Source organism: Macaca nemestrina, chromosome 6 (assembly GCF_043159975.1).
Source record: "Macaca nemestrina isolate mMacNem1 chromosome 6, mMacNem.hap1, whole genome shotgun sequence".
In the NCBI taxonomy this organism is placed as follows: domain Eukaryota; kingdom Metazoa; phylum Chordata; class Mammalia; order Primates; family Cercopithecidae; genus Macaca; species Macaca nemestrina.
Genome location: NC_092130.1, coordinates 69768692 through 69790024, shown reverse-complemented (window position 1 = coordinate 69790024; position 21333 = coordinate 69768692). Strand labels below are relative to the sequence as shown.

Below are 21333 nucleotides of genomic sequence, written 5' to 3'. Positions count from 1 at the left end.
ATTAGAAAAAGCCAATGTACATGGTGTATGAAGTATATAGCAATTTGTCTACATCACTAAGTGGACAATAAAGAAGGGATCATCAGAGAATTATTTCTTGACTAGTTGAAAGACCACTTTGTACCAGGGACATGAGGTCACTATAGGCAATCTGGACTAGAACAAAAACTGTAAAATTTATTCTTCTCAGACAAATGCTCTTTATATCCTCTCCTGGTCCTCTTGTAAAAAGTAATATTTTCAATATTTGTTACCCCACCCCCCCATACACACACACAATGTAACATCTGTGACAAAGACATATGGCTATGAAATTTTATATTCTATTAATAAAAGTATAAAATTTTCTTTAACTGTGGGCTAGCTGTATTTAACAGAGGTCCAAGAAACCAAGATCTGAATGAGTTCAGTATTAATGATGCCATTTCCTCTGTTGCTAATACCTGGACCCATGTTGATTTGACATGATCCTTGAAAAAGTCACTTAAAAGGCCAATTTTCAAAGTATTAACTCATTACTCAGTAATTCTGTTTCCATCCCATCATAAGATGCTCAAACACCACCTGACAACAAAGATAGCAAAACCGATATGTCCTCTTGTTCAATGTCCTTAAGCAACCTGAGGTATGATTTAAAAGTCATTGTGTTTATATACAGGTCTGATATGATTTAGCTCTGTCCCCACCCAAATCTCATCTTGAATTGTAATCTCCATAATCCTTACATGTTGAGAGAGGAACTTGGTGGGAGGTGATTGGATCATGGGGCGGTTTCTTCCATGCTGTTCTCATGATAATGAGGGAGTTCTCAGGAGATCTAATGGTTTTATAAGGAGCTCTTCCCCTTTCACTCCTCACTCTTCTCTCTCCTGCCACCATGTGCAGAAGGTCCTTGCTGACCCTTTGCCATCTGCCACGATTGCATGTTTCCTGAGGCCTCCCCAGTCACGTGGAATTGTGAGTCAATTAAACTTCTTTCCTTTATAAATTACCCAGTCTCGGGTAATATGTGTATAGCAGTGAGAATGGACTAATACAAGGTCTTTAACTTAGTTTGAATCTGTATGTGTTTAAGAGTATATTGAATATTTTCCTAGAACTAAGAAGTATCCAAATATTTTGGATCTATAATTATCCAACTATTTCACTTGTCAGTTTATTTCAATATAAACTGTAATATTAAAATTATACATATTTGTCAAATTTAGTATAAATCTACATATATTTGTTTGCAAATATATTTATGTATTTGATTATAGAGTGTCGTGCTAGATAGACTTCATTGGGGATATTCGGTGTTATCATTTTAAAAATCAGAAAAAATCTGAATTACAAAAGCCTACCTTCAGGGCTTTCAGACAAGTGATAAAGAACTGTATCCATACCAGGATTATTATGAAGTTTTCAAAACAGAATACCTTTTAAGGTGAAAATATTAAATTGAAGAATTATATTGATGAGAAGCATTTCTGAATAGCTGTTAATCTTATTTGCGTTCTTTGTATGTGATGAGTCATTTTTCTCTTGCTGCTTTCCAGATTTTCTCTTTGCAGTTAGCTTCCAGCATTTTTCCTATGAAATGTCTGAGAGTGGATCTCTTCTGTATTTACCCTAATTGCAGTTCACTGAACTTCTTAAGTGTGAAGATTAATATTTTTTAGTGTTTGTGAAGTTTTTTGCCATTATCTCCTTGAATATTTTTTATACTCCTTTCTCTTTCTCTTCTCAACACTCCCATTACATGAAAGTTGGTTTGCTTAAAGGAGTCCCATTATTTCTCTAAGGGTTCTACTCATTTTGTCATTTTGTTTTTTCTCTTTTCTTTGGATTGCACTCAACTCTATTATTATATCTTCAAGTACACTGATAATTTAGCTTGCCAGTTCAAATCTATGATTGAGACCCTCTAATAAATTTCAACTCCAGAATTTCCATTTATTTCATGGAATATAGTTCACATATATAGTTATGTGTCACTTAATGATAGAGATATGTTCTGAGAAATGAGTTGTTAGGCAACTTTGCCATTGTGCAAACATCAAAGAGTCTACTTACACAAACCTAGATAGTAGCGCCTACTGCACATCTAGGCTTTATGGTTTGCCATGATAGTCTTATGGGACCACTGTCACATATGCAATCATCTTTGACTGAAATACTATGCAGCACATGACTCTGTGTGTGTGCGTGTGTGTGTGTATACACACACATGCATATATAATTGTGCATGTGTATAAAATTCACTCTTTTCTCTTTATTGACATTCTCTATTTGAGGAGACATTGTGTTCATATCTTCCTTTACCTCTTTAAACATGGTTTCCTTTAGTTCTCTGGACATATTCACAATGGCTACTTCAAAGTCTTTAATAAATCCGATATCTGGTCCCTTTTCCAGGCAGTCTTTGCAGCTTTTTCCCCCTCCTGTATATGAGTCACACTTTCCTGCTTCTTTAGATGTCTTTTAATTTTTTGTTGGAAATTGGTTATTTTAGGGAATATATTGTAGCAATTGTGGGTACAGATTTGCTTCCTCCGTCTTCTGAGCTTGTTTTTGTTATTGTTGGTTTATTTTATGACTTGGCTAGGATATTTTAGCAAATCATATTTTTTTCTACTCTGTGAAGCTTTTGATGCCACTCTTCAGAGGGTACAGCCTTGGGCATTCACACTGTCACCTTGGGATGACAGTGAATTTGGCAAGGCTCTCTTTGTCTTTTTCTGTACTCTCTCTGTTAAACTGTGTGCCTCATTCTGTGTTACATGCCAGCCAATTAGTCTCCAATAATTATCAACTAATTACTCTACTGATTTAAAAAATGCTCTAGAGTATAAATTGCTGAGCAGTCTGATCCAATTAAATTCAGGCAGAGACAGTTTTGAGGGCTGTTCTTAGCTGTCCCTTGTTCCGGTTCTCTCTGGTGAATTAGATGTCCTGAAGTACAGCTTGTTGCTCTTAATTTAGAGAAGAAATTATTTTCAAGAGCAGCATTAGGCTTGAACCTTATGTTTCAAATAAAGTTAATTTCTTTGGGGAGGATTTCAGAGTTTTTTTCTTACAGACTGTCTTTTCCCCTGGGCAGATTCCAAGCCACTATTCTAGGAGCTGAGCAGGGCAGTAGGTTCCAGTCTTCTTGGCTTGCCTCTTCTCTTGTGAAACTTCTCTCCTATAATGAGTTGCAATGAGGGAAATTAGGGTATCAATATTCTTGTCTTGCTGATGCTAATATAAAGCCTCTTTCTTATGCATGAAGACTGGGTGAAGTAAGAGAGCCGCCAACCTCTCAGCCACAATCACCAGGAAATTAGTCTTTTAAATTTGAGTTGAAGGGGATTAGAAATGCTGGCAGACTGCCCCTACTAATAAGATACAGTAACCCTAGATTGGAAGCTGAGGGGAGAGGGAGTCCCACCATCTTGGCCACCTCTGCACGAAGTTCAGCTTACCTTATGTTGTACTTGCAGGGGAAGATGGAATGAGTCATGACTCAAGTGGAATTCTCTGTAATAGTTCATTGTTTAAGAGTTATTTTGATGCCAGCCTTCAAGATTTTTTTCCCACTTTACTACATTCACTTTTGCCCAAATCAACATTTGGTCCAACTTCTCATATAGAACAGTTTGCCTTCAAGTAAATTTATTCCAAATTACTTCAGATAAAATCATACACTTTCTGGACTAGAAGCTTGACTGAGTGCTCTGTACTATATTATGCTTCTTCCTATTAATATACCACTCCACATTAATACATGCTCAATTGTTGGTGCACTGTCATTTATAAAAGTCTTTCAGATGAGTTCCAAAAATAAATATAAGAGAAAATTAAATGTTAAACTGGCAAAAAAATAGATAAGAATAAAATAGGGTAAGAAAGAGATATAGTGAGATGAACATACAAAATCTATGCCACAAATTCATATATACTCACTTGCTAAAGGTATAGTATACATTCATCTTAAAATAATTCTCAAAGCAACCATTTACTGCTTAAAAACAAACCCGTTGCAGGGGAAAAAGTTATTCCTGGTAAAGTTATAAGACAATTTTTCTAAAGCCATCATAAAGAAGATAGAATATAATGTAATGAATAACCTCCTGAAGGTAAAAATAATAAATGGTTTCATGGGGCAGTCTTTTACACTCAATATAAATATATGACATTACAACAAACACTGATAGATTTTGTGAGACACCAATAAAATGTAGCCCTAACAGTCTGACTGCTGCCAAAAGAAGTTTTTTTGTGTGTTTTAAGAAGTGGTTTTATTATGGGCAGTACTACCTTCTGGGTAACATCTAGAAATGCATGGATGTACTTCTGTTTGTCATAATGTCTAAGATTCTGATAAAGGACATTCAGTGCCCAGGGTCCAGGGTTGCTAAATATATTCCTCAATTCTGAGAGAGTACCTTGTAAGTAAGAACTATTGCTCTCAAGATAACAGTATCACAACCTCTCCTGCCTTGAGAAATACTGATATAGAATTTTGAATTTCAAGCTATGTTCCACAGAAATGACTCATAAGCTATCATATGTGTGAGATGTGTGAGTTTGCATATTGTGTGTGTGTATATATATACCTGTGTGTGTCAGTGTTTGGGAAGTAAGAGGGGGTGGTTCTGCCTCCCTAGACTGACCAGAGGAGCTCCATTTTAACCTGTTTTGTATATTAGATCCCCAAATAAGAAAGACATAGTTTAAAACAAGAAGAGAAATATAATTTTATTCCTCAGAATCCCAGGGTGGCTTAGAAAAAGGAATCTCAGAAGAGGCAGCTATGGCAGAGAAGCAGAAGCACATCCATGCATTTACAGATGTTGCCTAGCAGGTGGCACTGCCCGATAGTTAGAATCACTTCTTAAAACCCATAAAAATATTATTTCTGCAGCAGCCAAACCATTAGAGAGTTGAATTCCAGGGTAGTATTTTATTGATATCACGTAAAACATTGTCAGGGGTTGGGGGTTAAGTGGAGGCTGCAGAAGATAGAGATGTGGTAGGGTGGAAATGCAAGACAGAATGAGAGAAGAAAGGACATGGCAGAAATAAAAGTTCTTAGACAATGAAATTACATTTTCCCCTACATCTTTAGAAAAACAAACTCACAAAAGCTTTGGTTGTTGTATTAATTATCTAATTTGTGTAACAAGTCACTCCAAAACTCACTGCCATTTATTATCTCTCACAGTTTCTCTGGATTAGGAATTTGTTAGTGGCATGGCTAGGTATAACTGGCTCAGGATTTCCCATGAAGTTGCAGTCAAATGGCAGCTGCAGGTTCAGTCAGTCAGCTAGGGGTTTCAGTCACCTAAAAATTTGACTAGGATTGTAGGATCCACTTCCAGGGTGGTTTGTTCACTACATGGCTGTCAAGTTAACACTGGCTGTTGGAGCAGGCCTCAGTTCCTCTTCATGTGGACGTCCCCTCAGAGCTTCTTGTGTGCTCTCATGGAGGCTGGCTTCCCCCAGAGAGAACAATCCAAGAAACCAAGATGAAAGCTTAAATACCTTTATACCTAGCCTTGCAAAGCCTGTATCATTACTTTACCACAACCACATTTTATTGGTCATACAGATGAGCCATGATTCAATGTGAGTATGGGCTATGAAAGGGTGTGAATGTCAAGAGGCGAAGATTATTGGGAGCATCTTAGAGGCTGGCTACCAGAGCCATAATACTTTTTATTTGCTTACATGTGTTATCTATCTGTATGTTAGTGGAAGTAAACAAATCCAGGAGCAGAAGTAGACACAGAGTTAATTCTTTTTATATACTGTTGAATTCAATATTCTAATATTTTGTTGAGGCTTTTTGAGTATATTTTCATGAGAGATATTTGTCTGTAGTTTTCTTTTCTTATAATGTCTTTGTCTTATTTTGCATTAGGGTAATGCTGGCCTGAAAGAATGAGTTACGAAGTATTTCCTCTGCTTCTATCTTCTGAAAGAAACTTGCAGATAATCGATATAATTTTTTCCTTAAATGTTTGGTAAAATTCACCAGTGAACCTATCTGGGCCTGGTACTTTCCGTTTTGGAAGGCTATTAATTATTGATTCCATTTCTTTAATAGTTATAGGTCTATTCAGATTATCTATTTTCTCCTTTGTGATTTTTGGCAGTGGTTATTGTTTTGAACTGAAATTCCTTTAAAGCATTAGACCAGTTGACACATAACCTGAAGACTATGTGTTCAAACAGAAACATATCTCAAGTGCAAGAGAGAGGTGGGGCTGTGTGTTTTCCTGTTTGGCAAAATATCTATTACATTTTTCTATCAATGTAATAGAGCTCAAATATAATAAATCATGGCTACTTCTTGACTAGGATATTGATCACAAGTTATTTATATTTGGGGGCCTACTGAGATTGTCATCCATGGGTACCATTATGTTTAAATTAGATGCTAAATGAGTATCCTACAAGTCTCAAAATCTATATAGACTGTTAGCTATTAGCAAAGTATTACTTCTGTTTACACAACTCTCCCTATATACATTATCATCTATACTCTTGGGGACTACTATATCTCTTGGTACCACTAGCTTCCTATCCAATATTCATTCTTCTATTGTTTTATTAAAGCAACCCTAATTTTGTTTGGAGTAGCAAAGTCTCTGGCTAAAAAACATTTCTCCTGAAGCTTTCTTTGCACCTATCCGTTCTAGCTAAAGCTTAGTAGGGAATGTTGGTAAAGTTCACTTTCATGATAGAGGCACAATACCTTCTTCCTTGTCCCTTCTCGATTTCTTTTACCTCCCTGGATGATAGACATAAGAATGGTGATAGAACAGTCACCTTGCTATCAGGAGATGACTAGGAAGATGAAACAATGATGGGACACAAAGACGGAAGCCTGGAACATTTATGGCATTAGAGATGAACCACAAAAACTCTGAGATTCCTACTTTTTGTCTTCTTGTTATTTGAAAAACAAATCCCTATTTAGTTAAGTTGTTGGAGTTGAGTTTCTGTTATATAACATCAAATACAATCCTAGGATATCTCACACCTTCCTGAAAACCTAGTTCAAACCCATTTCTTCAGTAAGGCTTCTGGGATGTAATAATAACAACTCTTGCATGGTACTTTATTGTTTGCAAAGTACTTTCACATACTTTATATCTTTTGATATTCGTATCAGTCCTGTGGCCAGAATACCCTTCTCTTCACATTCTCACCTCTCTGGAGTCGATGCCATCCATTCCTATGCTGCAAACTGCACTGTAGAACAATGACTCCCAAGTACCTGCCTCCAATCTTGACCTCTCTTGAGCTCTAGATTTGTTTTACAACTGAATTCTGGGCACACAGCTTAAAGACAAGTACTTGAAAAATCTAAACTGTCTATAACTTAACCGGTTATTTTCTCACTTCAGGTCCCTAAACACTGCTCTTAATCCAGTATTACTTTAATAAATCTCAGTTAATATAATCACTCAAACTGACAAGCTAGGAATTTCAGAGTTATTCTCAATTCCATGCTCTCTATAACTTCCCAAAACAATCAGTAATCAAATCAAAGTGGTCATGGCCACTTCCATGAGATTAGGTTCTCATCATTTTTCTGGTGGACTACTGTTAAAATCATTTAACTGGCCTTCTGCAGAAAGGCATCCTAAAAGATAAATCAATTATTTTTATTTATTCATTCACCAAATAGTTAAATAACTGGTCTTCTGCAGAAAAGAACTCTAAAAGAGGAATCAATTATCTTTTATTTATTCATTCACCAGACAGATATAGAGCACCTGCTACATAATACATATTATAATGTTAAAAATATGGTTTCAACAAAAAAACTTGACATGTTGTGGTAAGAAGCTAGTAAACCTAAAGTCAATATGGATTTAGCAAGTGATTATATTACTGTTGAAAATGCAATGAAAGTAACAGGAATAAAATAATTTACTAAGGTGGTGTATTTTTAAAAGAGATTTATTTTCTTCGGTATTGTAATGAATCAGTAGGAAACATTTTAAAGAAATGAATTTTCATTTGGTTTTATGGAAATATAAGCAAAAATAAGTGTGATATACAGTTTAGAACACTAATTTTTAAAATACATTCTGTAAAATACAGCTTCTTGGGATTAAATTACCTCAAAAAGCTTTCTGTTGTTAAATAAGTTTGAGAAACCACTGGATTAGACAAAAGTAAGTAGGTTTGCATATACTAAGATTTATCAGTGTTAATATGCTCATATATACTCTAAATCTCTCTAAGTAGCAGTGTGACATGTAGTTTTTTCAAATTTATTGACTAGAGAAATCTTTAGAACATCATCTCCTAAAATTATATACAGGACACATTTTGGAAAATGTTAAGCATTTGTGAGCAGACACTTTACCAGGAGATCTGGATGGACAATGAACTTCACGACAGGAACGCTTATCAAATTTATCATAACAATGAATGATTCTGATAATCAGATGTTCAGCAACAATATAGCACTACTCATTAAGATGATAAGGGTTCATGCAGAATGGGTCTTAGTGAAATAAAAATCTGCTACCTTGAATCAAGTATGTATGTGGATTGCCCAAACCAAGAATGTTTATCCTTTAAAGAGAAATGCTTCAGCTCATGAAATGGCTATAGCAGTCTGCATGGGTGCTTGGCAGTTCATCTGCAACCTGGCACAGACCCAGATTTCTTTTTTTAGTTTTACTATTAATTATTCATATATTTTTTAAAGCTTCAATTAAAATAAGGTTGAAATGCATACTTTAAAAGACAATTTCTGAAAAACAGATAACACTAAAATTATATCAAGACTTTGGAAAGGTAACATGCATTAGAGAATACAAGATTTAGACTCTAACCTGAAGAAGCAAATTATTTGACCAACCAAATTGTTCAGACATACTGTTAAGATGGTAAGGTATATAAGACTCTTACATCTTATCCCCTCCTAGAAATTTTTCCCAATAGACAACTTGGATATTTTTCTCAAGATTAATGGCTTTTAAAAACTGTTCTATTACACATCTTCAGTGTATCCCCCCTCTCTTTCACACACACACACACACACACACACACACACACACACAGCGCCAAATTTTTGAACCTTCTCTTTTGAAGTCCAAAACAGTCTTCATATTAAATAAATAAAAATCGAAAAGGTGCAATTTCACCAACCACAGAAGATGTGTGAAGACTGGTCTTCTGAATTCAGGGTTGCCCCAGGATAAGTGAGTCCAGGGGAGATTAAATGAATTTCCCTATTCATAGAAATAAGAAAGTTCCCACCTCCTTTATTCTCCCCAGTAAAAAGCTTCCCCTATCAAATGACCTGGTGGCTGTTCCAGGATGGACTGCTTAGACTCTTAGGAGGGGCCCAAATGGCAGGCCCGGTCTGGGGTTGCGAGTACTTTTCTATTTCTCAGTGTTACTGTGCTCATATATACTCTAAATCTCTCTAAGTAGCAGTGTGACATATAGTTTTTTTAAATGTATTGACCAGAGAAATCTTTAGAACATCATCTCCTAGAATTACATACAGGACACATTTTGGAAAATGTTAAGCATTTGTGAGCAGACATTTTACCTACCAAAATAGTAGCAAGTTTCTTCTAACAAAGCTATGGGACCCTGAGAAAAGAAGCTCAATATTCCCCTGTGAGGATCTTTGTGGGTCTTCCAGTTGCCCTGGGATGGTAAATATGACAATAACCTGAGCTCCCAAGTGATCTGAAGCAGGACTTCTTAATCACTCACCGCTGCGCTCTGGGCCGCTGGAAACCACAAGGCTGGTTGCTAAGGACGCTGTGGGAGTCGCTCTGAGAGAGAGACGTAGCTCTTTTACGGTCTCGTGACCAGAGCTTAGCCAATCAGGACTTAAAAATAAATTTCCACCTGCCCTGGCCCCGTCTCCACCACATTTGTATTCGATTTCGAAAGAATAAATGCAATGCTGTGTGAAAGACCTTTATTCGTTTTTAAAGAACATAGTAATGATTTGTTTCTAATATTGTACATACTTGCATATCCTGCCAGAAGCCGCGGCAAGAAGTGGCTTGACAGTGCTTTAATGTCTCCTCAGTGTCTTAATGCCGCTCCCCCAAAACAAACCAGCACGCCTATCATACCAAAAGTAGCTATGTCTTTAAATCAAATTGCTGTTCGTAAGTTCTTTCTACGTAGAAAATTTGGAGCAACCAGTGTCCTCAGCACCCGTCAGTGAGTAAACAAAGCACCTAGAATGTTCTGCTATGTACTAACCACCAGAGGGCGAATTTAAACAAAGAACGCCTATTTTTAAAGGTAGTAAGCAATAGAATTATCTAATATAAGTCCTTTAAAAATCCTTGTAGAATTCCTACGTCTACTAACGAGCAAATGTATATATTTTACAAATGTTCACCAGTGTAAAATACTATATGGAAGAATGGGGAAGAGCATTTATGATTAAATTCATATGTAGGCCGGGCGCAGTGGCTCATGCCTATAATCCCAGCACTTTGGGAGGCCAAAGTGGGAGGATTATGAGGTCAGGAGTTTGAGACCATGCTGGCTCACATGGTGAAACCCCGTCTCTACCAAAAATACAAAAGTTAGCCGGGCGTGGTGGCACGCGCCTATAATCCCAGCTACTCAGGAGGCTGAGTCAGGAGAATTGCTTGAACACAGGAGGTAGAGGCTGCAGTGAGCCGAGATCATGCCACTGCACCCCAGTCTGGGAAACAGAGCTCTGTTTAAAAAAAAAAAAAAAAAAAAAAAAAAAAAAAAAAAAAAACTTCAAATGTAATGTACAGGGATTGTCCTACGAAATGAACTACCTTAAAAAATTAAAACTTTGAAAGAAAATTTAACTTGAAATACCTCAATTCAGAATTAAGTTTTTTTGTTTTTTGAGTGTATTTTTATATTTAAAACAGAAATTACAATATTTGATCTCAGGCTTCTCTGACATATCACTCCTAGAAAAGTAGTAAGTTAAAGGTAATAATGAAAAAATGAAATTGATAAAGGCCATAAACTACATATGTTACAGAACAAATCCTAGATGTCAACCGTGCTTACCATAATCCAGATAAAATAAAAATGAAAAGACTGTGGTATTTAATAATACTCTGCTAGCTTGCTTGTTTTAATTTCAAGAGATCTAGAAAAGTGTTAAAAGCATAAAAAATACAAACTGTTAACCAGGTTATTCATAATAAAATGAAGACTGAATAAAAAGAATAAAAGGGAGGTCAAATAAAAAATTCTTCTGCATAATATAAAAATCAATTGAAAACTATACTGCATTTACAGAAAAAAGTCAACCCATTGATTCTACACTGAAGACAACAGAACATGTTTATATAAGGAAGAATTCACAAATACATACATATATTACATATATCTACTTATTCTATATATATCTACTGATTTTCTATATGTATCTACTGATTTTATTTATATATATATCAGTAGAATGAAAGATTACAGAAAAAGCATAAAATTTATATATGATAAATTTGCCATTTTAACTCAGTGGGGAAAAATTGTAAAGAGGTTGAGCACAATTAAGCTAATAGGAGACCCACAATGATTACAGAAAATGAGAAGAATATTTAGAAAATTCACATATGAAAACTAAACATAATAAAGTCATACCTCCCCTTTCTCCCTTTAATTAGTCATCTACATTGAAGTTTTGACATGACAAATCTAATACGTTTTTAAAAAATTATTTTATATATATAGACCTGAAATGGCCATTAATTAGCAATTAGGAAAATAAGCATGTCAAAACCATCCTAACCACTTAGTATGACATAATTATGCTTTCAAAAACTACATTATTGCCTACTTGCCCAGGTTTGTTCTGCTTTTTTTTTTTTTTAACCAGTCTTCTTTATTTTATTTCATTTTTTTTTTTAGATGAAGTCTCGCTCTTGTCCCCCAGGCTGGAGTGCAATGGAGCGATCTCGACTCACGGCAACCTCCACCTCCTAGGTTCAAGCGATTCTCCTGCCTCAGCCTCCCGAGTAGCTGGGATTACAGGTGCCTGCCGCCGCGCCCACCTAAGTTTTGTATTTTTAGTAGAGACAGGGTTTCACCATGTTGGCCTGGCTGCTCTCAAACTCCCGACCTCAGGTGATTGACCCACCTGGGCCTCCCAAAGTGCTGGGATTAAAGGCTGTGCCCGGCCCAATCTTCTTTATTTTTAAAACTTTTACCACTGCCATGTAATCAATTAAAAAATATTTTTAAATTCCACAGTTCTCTCATAGCAATCTTTTAAGTTTCCTAAACACATCATGAGCTCTCCTTTCTTAATAACTTCATGCATGCTCTTCCTCTGTCTGAAAATACACTTGCCCACTCACTCCTCAACTGCTGCCACAAACTCACACAAACACACACCACCCTCTGCTCCCTAATACCAGACACCAGGTAAATGCTTACTCTCGTATCAAGACTTGGGTGTTAGATATTTGTCAACATTTTGGATCTGGAGAATCCAATCACCCTTCCATGCTACCTGGGGAATTCTTCATGTAATACGAATGGGAAGTGGTGTTTCATCGTCTACTACAAAAGTCAAAAACGGCAGATCACATTTTCTCAGAACTCTGTGTTGGAATATGACAGAAGCTTGGCCAAGTATGTGTTCTAGTTTAAGATTTTGAATTTTTAGCAAATAATATCAAGATGAAAGTAGCAATAACGGTGCCCTGGGCAAAGACAGCAGCACCCTTACAGATTTTCCTGCCAAAAGACAGTTGTGGTACCTCCTACTTCTTGGTCCTCTAGAACAGCATTTTTTTTTCTGTCCATTTCAATCCTCATCTTACAGCCTTCCATCAATTCTATAAACCCTGATTATCCTGTCAATAAATCTCCTGTTTAACAAATTGAGTTTCTGTTATCTTCAACCAAAGTGACACATTCACCTTGGAAGACACTGCATTTTAGAAGCCTTCCAACACAATGACCATTCTCTCTTTCAGGATAACTTAGAAGTCATCCTTCAATGTTTCCCTAGCATTCTGAGTACTCTTACATAGCACTTATCAAAATTTTACCTAGAGAAATCTACTTAGTGAGTACTCATTAAAAAGTCAGGAAAGAGATGAAACTACTAGTAAGTTAAGCAATTTAAAATATGCATTATATTTTCTTCAATCATATTTCTCAAACCTTAAGCTTCAGTCCTTCAGTTGCTTAGAATCAAGGCTCTTAGCATCTTCACTGCCATGATTCAAATTAGTCCATAATACTGCAATTACCTTCCTAGATTAGAATTGATTTTCCAGGGAAAACAATCTGACATCAAAAGTGAATCATAGGAAAAAACTACAGCCATGAAAAAATATTTATCAGTTTGAACTGTTGCATTAGAATTAATATTGATTTTGTAATTTAACAACTTTCTAGATGACAATTTCTTACTATTTTTGATATTATGTGATATCATTTAGATTTGCCATGTAGTGTATAACTTAATTGTAAATAATTTCTATTCGATACCATATTAGTTTGTTTTCATGCTGCTAATACATACACAAAATTGGGAACAAAATGAGGTTTAATTGGACTTATAGTTCCACATGGCTGGGGAGGCCTCAGAGTCATGGTGGGAGGTGAAAAGCACTTCTTACATGGTGGGAGCAAGAGAAAAATGAGGAGGAAGCAAAAGCGGAAACCCCTGATAAAGATCTTGTGAGACTTACTCACCATCATGAGAATAGCACCAGAAAGACCGGCCTCCATGATTCAATTACCTCCCCCGGGTCCCTCCCACAACACATGGGAATTCTGGGAGATAAAATTTAAGTTGAGATTTGGGTGGAGACACAGCCAAACCAGATCATTCTGCCCCTGGCCCCTCCAAATCTCATTTCCTCACATTTAAAAACCAATCATGCCTTCCCAACAGTACCTCAAAATCTTAACTCATTTCAGCATTAACTGAAAAGTCCACAGTCCAAAGTCTCATCTGAGACAAGACAAGTCCCTTATGCCTATAAGCCTGTAAAATCAAAAGCAAGCTAGTTACTTCCTAGATACAAAGGGGGTTCAGGTATTGGGTAAATACAGCTGTTCCAAATGGGAGAAATTGGCCAAAACAAAGGGGTTACAGGGCCATGCAAGTCTGAAATCCAGTGGGGCAGTCAAATTTTAAAGCTACAGAATGATCTCCTTTGATTCCAGGTCTCACCTCCGGGTCATGGTCTTCGGCAGCTCCATCCCTGTGACTGTGCAGGTTACAGCCTCCCTCCTGGCTGCTTTCATGGGCTGGCATTGAATGTCTGCAGCTATTCCAGGTGCACAGTGCAAGCTGTTGGTGGACCTACCATTCTAGGGTCTGGAGGATGGTGGCCCTATTCTCATAGCTCCAATAGTCAGTACCCCAGTAGGGCTCTTGCCCTACCTTTCCCTTCCACATTGCCCTAGCAGGGGTTCTCCATGAGGGACTCACCCCTGCAGCAAACTTTAGCCTGGGCACCCGGGTGTTTCCATACATCTTCTGAAATCTAGGAAGAGGCTGCCAAACCTCAATTCTTGACTTCTGCACACCTGCAAGCTCAACACCACATGGAAGTGCTAAGACTTTGGGCTTCTACCCTCTGAAGCCACAGCCCAAGCTCTACATTGGCCCCTTTCAGCCATGGCTGGAACAGTGGGACAAGGACACCAAGTCCCTAGGCTGCACACAGCATAGGGACCCTGGAGCCAGTCCACAAAACCAGTTTTTCCTCCTAGGCCTGTAGGCCTGTAATGGGAGGAGATCCGTGAAAGTCTCCAACATGGCCTGCAGACATTTTCCCTATGGTCTTGGGGATTAACATTAAGCTCCTTGCTTCTTGTGCAAATTTCTGTGGCCAGCTTGAATTTCTCCTAAAAAAAAAAAATGGGTTTTTCTTTTCTACTGCATCATCAGGCTGCAAATTTTGTGAACTTTTATGCTCTGTTTCCCTTTTAAAATTGAATGCTTTTGACAACACCCAAGTCACCTTTTGAATGCCTTGCTGCCTAGAAATTTCTTCCACTAGATACCCTAAATCATCTCTCTCAAGTTCAAAGTTCCACACATCTCTAGGGCAAAGGCAAAATGCCACTAGTCTCTCCTGAAACATAACAAGAGTCATCTTTGCCCCAGTTCCCAACAAGTTCCTCATCTTCATCTGAGACCACCTCAGCGTGGACCTTATTGTTCATATCACTATCAACATTTTGTCAAAGCCATTGACAAGTCTCTAAGAAGTTCCAAACTTTCCCATGTTTTCCTGTCTTCTTCTGAGCCCTCCAAACTATTCCATCTTCTGCCTATTACCCAGTTCCAAAGTCGCTTCCACATTTTTGGGTATCTTTTCAGCAACATCCTACTCTGTTTGTACCAATTTACTGTATTAGCTCATTTTCATGCTGCTGATAAAGACATATCCAAAACTGGGAACAAAAGTGGTTTAATTGGACTTACAGTTCCACATGGCTGGGGAGGCCTCAGAATCATGGCAGGAGGTAAAAGGCACTTCTTACATGACAGTGACAAGAGAAAAATGAGGCAGAAGAAAAAGCAGAAACCCCTGATAAACCCATCAGATTTTGTGAGACTTATTCACTATCAAGAGAATAGCATGGGAACCACCAGCCCCCATGATACAATTACCTCCCCCTGGGTCCCTCCCACAACATGTGTGAATTCTGGGAGATACAATTCAAGTTGAGATTTGGATGGGGACACAACTAAACCATATCAGATACCCCTCTTCATTTTGCCAAATATTTAGAGTTTTCATTAGTATTTTTAAGTGCTATTGGGAATAAATGGAACAGTATCTGAAATTTTTATCTGTCAAAAAGAGAAAGGAAAGATAATCAAAGGTAAAATAATAATAGAGAAAACAGACAACATACAGAATGAGAGAAAATATTTGCAAACTGTGTACCTGACAAAAGTCTAATATCAGTATCTATAAGGAACTTAAACAAATATATATGAAAACAACAAACAATTTCATTGAATAATAGGCAAAGGACATGAACAGAAACTTTTCAAAGGAAGACATACATGTATATGAAAAAAACTCAACATCACTGATCATCAGAGAAATGCAAATCAAAACCACAATGAGATACCATCTCATGCCAGTCAGAATGGCTATTATTAACAAGTAAAAAATAATAATAATAACAACAGATGCTGGTGAGGTTTGCAGTGAAAAGGGAACAAACTCTTATACACTGTTGGGTGGAAGCATAAATTAGTTCAGCCATTGTTGACAGCAGTGTGGTGGTTCCTCAAAGAGCTAAAATCAGAACTACCATTTGACCCAGAAATCCCATTACTAGGTATATAACCAAAGGAATATAAATCATTCTACAATAAAGACACATGCACATGTATGTTCATTGCACCACTATTCACAATAGCAAAGGCATGGAATCAACCTAAATGCCCATCAATGACCATAAATATGGTACATGTACACCATGGAGTACTGTGCAGCCATAAAAAAGAACAAGATCATGTCCTTTGCAGGAACATGGATGGAGCTGGAGGCCATTATCCTTAGCAAACTAACGCAGGAACAGAAAACTAAATACCACGTGTTCTCTCTTAAAAGTGGAAGCTAAATGATGAGAACACAGAGACACAAAGAGGGGAACAACAGACATTAAGGCCTACTTGAGGGTGAAGGGTGGGAGGAGAGGATCAGAAAAAAAAAAAACTTATTGGGTACTAGGCTTAGTACCTGGGTGATGAAATAACCTGTACAACAAACCCCTATGACATAAATTTAGCTACATAATAAACCTGCACATGTACCCTTGAACCTAAAATAAACTTTTTTAAAAAGTCAAATGATGTTAAAAAAAATAATAATAATAAAAATAAAATAAAAATCTACTAGAGGTTAAAGAAGATAAAGCAAGATTTTAAGAAATTTATATTGCATTTACTCAAATTATTTATTGTACCAATGGGTTAATTTTCACAGCATTTTAAAACTTACTAAAAGATAAAATTTCTCTTACACAGTTATTTGACATGTTTGTGATGATAGTATTTAATCCTATAGTGGACATTTTAGAAATAAAATTCAATTAAAGTTCTGCAAAAGCATCATGTTGGTCACCTATCGCCAAAATAATCTTAGTGGTTTAAAATACAAGTATTTACTTTTCTCATTCACTCCTCTGCATGCAGGTTGGCTGGATTTTGCTGATGTTGGCTGGGTTCACCTGGGATTGTCCCCAGACTTCCAGCTGGGTTCAGGTCTGCTCCAAATATCTCCTTCAGGAGCCCAGAGTGAAGGGGCAGTGGTTATTCAGGAGGTGCTTCTCATGGTTATGGCAGAAGCGCAAGAGGGCAAGCCAACTGAGCAAAGCCTCTGTTCGGGTCACACCTGCTAACACTTTTTGCCCAAGGATATCACTCTACCAACTCCCCAAACAAAGGGCAGGAAAGTCCACTCTGCCCATCATGAGGCCATGACAAGGGTATAGACATACAGTATAATACTATGATAGAGGGACAAAAAATTGAGTCCAATAATTTGGGCATCACCACCTTCTGAACATAAATGGCATAGCCTATCAAGTAGAAAAAGAATAAACTCAGCAATTTAGAAAATTTATACTCAATTCACAATTTAAAATATTCTCAGTTGCTTCCATTTACTGTGTGTGTCCCATTAAGTGTTTAGATGTTAAAGTGCTTTGCCTAACTTCCCTAGCAATGTAATCAGGATCAAATGCACCATAGTGGATTGTTATATCATATCATTTTACAAAAACAAAACAAAACAAAACAAAAACACCTCTATTGTTGGAAAGATATTTTTTAAATTGCTTATTTCAAGTTATTTTACACGTAAAATATTTAAAATATTACTAAATTTCACCTTTTAAAATACTTACCAGGCAAGGCGCAGTGGTTCACTCCTGTAATCCTAGCACCTTGGGAGGCTGAGGTGAGCAGATTGCTTGAGCCCAGGAGTTCAAGACCAGCCTTGGCACCACAGTGATGCCCTGTCTCTAAAAAAGATATAAATAAAATAGTGTATAGTTGCATCACAGTACCCAATACAGTGGTTTACACATAGTATATGCTTAATATATGTTGCTGAGTGAATTATTGAATAAAAAATATAGGTAATTTTTATTTTATCCTGTAAGCTGAATTTATTTAGCATCAGAATTTTCGATCACAATGTTAATATAAATGAATGACTTGCTTGCTCTGTACAGGCACTTTTGTTTCGTAGGACCATAGCATTCTGTGCCAACTCTTGAAAACTGTTGAAACAATCTGCTAGTTTTCATTTGTATTTCAACTCAACAATAATAATGACTGGACTTTTGAAAATATGTATTAAGCTCTTTGGGAGGTTATATGTATTTCTATCATATTATTTTCAAGGAAAATTAATCCTTTATATCTATTTACTAAGAAAAAAATAAAAAAATTTATTCTGTCAATATTTGGGCTAAAAATGTCATTATTAGTTTTGGCACCTAATAATATCCTCTACCCATTAATTGTTATATAGTGATTTAATATTTTAGTCATTTTAACGATATAAATGCTATTGTTTGACAATCCTTCAAAAGATAGAGTCAAATACTCTTCCCCTTTTAGTGTGGGGTTGGACTTAGTGACCCTCTTCCAAAAAATAGAACATGGCAGAAGTGATGAGGTGTAATTAGCTCATAAACGACATTGTGCTTCCTCCTTGCTGTCTGTCTCCGAGTTGTTACATCATAAGGACACTCAAGATGTTCTATGAACTTCATGTGGCAAGGAATTGAAACCTCATTAACAGCAATCAGCAAGAAATAAAGACATTCTTTCTACAGCTGTCTGAGTAAGAGACCTTAGAAGGGGATCCTCCAGCCCTAATCAAACCCAGTCAAGTCTAAAATGACTGCATCCCAAGTAGAAGTCTTAACTAGAACCTCATGGAAAACCTAAGACAGAACTATCCAGTGAAGCCACTCTGAAATTTTTAAATTACGGAAACTATGAGATATTAAATGTTGTTTTAAGCTGCTCAATTTGTTATGGGGGCAATTTATTGTGCCACAATAGAAACTAACACAAACATTCTGTTGTTTTCATAAAATGCATTGGCCACTTTATAAATGCATGTTTTAATTCCTGTGTTATGAGTTTCTCAAACTAGTTTGAAGCAATAAACTCTGGACGATTTCAGCATAATTATTTCAGAAATATTTTGGAGAAATACAGGATGATAGAGCTTCATAGTGCTCTAGAGACTACTGATTAAATGATATGAACAGATTAAGTAATATAGAAAGATCTTTATCGCTGTCTGCCCATAACTAAACTTGCTCTATTATTTTTTTTTCTAAAATAATTTTTCTTCTTAGGAAAAAAAGCTAAGTTTTTTAGAGCAATTAAATAAAAAGTGAAACTATGCAAGTCCATGCTCAGATATAATACCATCATTTTAGCATATTCTTCTATTGTGTATCTGTTAATATTTTTAAAAGGAAGATCATACTGTACATGTTTTAAATTGAACATATTTTCATGTCATTTAATATTCATCTCTAATGTAATCTATAAACGTCTTCACTCTAAACTCTTCTCATCTCCATTACACTATCACTCTAGATGAAATTATTACTATCTTTTGCCTCAGCTGCTTGCCTTTAGTAGGTGGAAACCTTTACTCTTCCCCATACAGAAGCCAGGTGCATTCCTATAAAATATCAACATAGTCATATTACTCCTCTACTCTCAAAAAACCTAAATTTTGTTCACCACTGGCAAGGCTTTGCAAGATCTGGCACCTAGCCCCCTTTCAGCTCTCATTTCCTATCACTTTCACCCTTTCTCACTGGCTACCTAGTTTGCTATCAGGGCCTTTCTCCTGCTCAGCTCTGCCTGGCTCCCACATATTCACAGATGGGTCACTCTCACTTCATTCAGTTCTCTCCTCAAAGGTCACTTCTTCAAAGAGGACTTCCTTATTCTAAAAAAGGTTTCTTTATTGCTCACTTAAGCTTTTTTAATATAATTATGTCATTATTTGACATGGCACTATATTTGACAGGATGTATTTATCTGTTATTTGTCTCCCTAAACTAGAATGTCAGTTCTAACAATGCAAGCACTTTTTCTGGCTTATTTATCACTCTAGCCTCATTGCTTAAAATAGTATCTGACACGAGATAGGTGCTTAATAAATATATTTTGGTTAAACAACTCTATGGATATATACTTTTAATAATAAATTATTAATCAAAAATAATTATTTGATAGTTGCATTCCTGCTTATTTTTTCCTATTATGAGCAATCATGCCATAAACATATGTATGTTATCCATGCCAGAAACATGTAAAAAAAACCCTATATTTGTTTTCTAAGATTTTGGAGTCAAAAAATATGGTTATTTTTACAGTTTTTGATACATAGTGCCAAACTGCTGTCCATCAGAAAGTTATGTTTTGTATCACTTCAGAAATTAATGAAAGATACTTTCTTCTAACCTGGAAAGATTTTTCCCTTTTAAACATCTTAATATGTGAAAGACAATTGTTGTTAAGATTTACCTTTTTTTCGATTAGTAAAGGACATTTTTATATGATATTATCTATTTACATTTCCTTTTTTTTTTTTGCATGAATTGCCTCTACATGTCCTTTGCTCATATTTCTGATTTGCCTTTATTCATTGGTATGAACTCTTTGTACATTAAAGATACTAATCCATTGTTTAAACCATGTTAAAATGTCATTTTTCTTAGTTTGTGATTTGCCTTTCAATTGTAATTACTATATATTTTAAAATTTACTACATAGAAATTTAAATTTTATACAGTCATATTGATTATAGTCTTTTACTGATTTCTTACATGGCTTTTGACTTTGCTGTACTCTTAGAAAACTTTCCAACTCACTGTTTAAAAGGCATCCACCTCGCCGGGCGCAGCGGCTCACACCTGTAATCCCAGCACTTTGGGAGGCCAAGGCGGGCAGACCATGAGGTCAGGAGATCGAGACCATCCTGGCTAACACGGTGAAACCCTGTCTCTACTAAAAAAAAAAAAAAAAAAAAAAAAAAAAATTAGCCGGGCGTGGTGGCGGGCACCTGTAGTCCCAGCTACTCGGGAGGCTGAGGCAGGAGAATGGCGTGAACCCAGGAGGTGTAACTTGCAGTGAACCAAGATCACACCACTGCACTCCAGCCTGGGCCACAGAGCAAGACTCTGTCTCAAAAAAAAAGGCATTCGCCTATATTATTTTCTTCCAGTATTTAATTTTTAAAAATTTAAGAAAAATACAGTATATTGCAGCTTTACTTTCAGGGTAAGCTGTGAGGTAGGGCTCTTATTGCCTTGCTTTCCCCCTCAACTGGCTAC

At 36.5% G+C, this 21333-nt stretch overlaps 1 protein-coding gene across 10 annotated transcripts in view; it reads right to left on the bottom strand.

Moving 5' to 3' along the window:
• LOC105471108 (transmembrane protein 232) overlaps positions 1-21333 on the bottom strand; it is a 306948-nt gene that overhangs the window by 284056 nt on the left and 1559 nt on the right. For 6 of the 10 annotated variants that reach the window (XM_071098619.1, XM_071098622.1, XM_071098621.1 and 3 more), the window contains one exon: positions 17863-17979. The gene's annotated coding sequence lies outside the window, so the exon portion shown is untranslated. The other 4 variants (XM_024789515.2, XM_011723475.3, XM_011723476.3 and 1 more) reach the window with 3 other exon arrangements.